Genomic DNA, 937 nt, shown 5'->3' with positions numbered 1-937 from the left:
TCACAAAAACCATACTAAGATCAATGACTGTAGTCCTAAGCACATCAATTGCTCACAAGATAATGTCTGTGTCTTTAACAAAACCTCTAAAGAGGCTTTGTTCTGCATCAGAAATCTATCATCAGAACACATTGGAATTTACTGGGTCGTGTTGTACCAATCAAAAGGGCAAATGCTAAAAAGCAACAACCAGTCGCTAATCATCTCGAATAACAAAACCACAGGTACAGTAGGATGACTTTCAACACCAGTCACTGTTGTTTTACCATGTTGTCACATATTGTATATCATGTGCAAATCGCTCATAGCACAAGAACAGTGGAGTTAATGTCAAGCATAATGTTTAGATGATGTGTTCCACTGTTCATCATGATGTGTTTTATTGATCCTGATGCAATGCTCCTCCAGTCTTTATCGAACCTGTAGGTTGTATTTTCAGCATCAATTCAAGCAGTCTCGAATAATTAAAAAAACACATGTTTGTTTAAGTTCATTAATTAAGGAGCTCTAAGCCCTGAGGTAAAGAAAATTGATCTTGATTATAAGTTTGATGTTTTGGGTCAACATAGCAATGTGTTATTTGACGATGATTTGTGTAGCCTGGTTTTACCCGTGTTTTCCTTCAGAACCTCCACCTTCCCCCAACATCACAACGATTGGAAACTCCTCCCCTAGGACTTTCCCTCTTCTCATCATCAGCGCTGTGCTGGTTGTACTAATCATAGTGCTGTTTGCTGGACTGTTCGGTTGGTTCTGCTGGAGTCACACAAGCAAATTAGGTACTGATGGGGCTTTGAGGGGATGTAAAATGTGAGAATAGCCTCTATGTACTCTAATGTGAATCAGGTCAGACTTTTTTCAGCACTTGGACCAATGCTTCTTCACTGAATAAGAGCAATACAATTTGTCTTCACTTGGGTCAAACTGATAAATGTGT

The sequence above is a fragment of the Argentina silus genome (assembly GCF_951799395.1).
Source record: "Argentina silus genome assembly, chromosome: 6".
Taxonomy (NCBI): Eukaryota; Metazoa; Chordata; class Actinopteri; order Argentiniformes; family Argentinidae; genus Argentina; species Argentina silus.
This window is presented reverse-complemented; position numbering follows the sequence as displayed.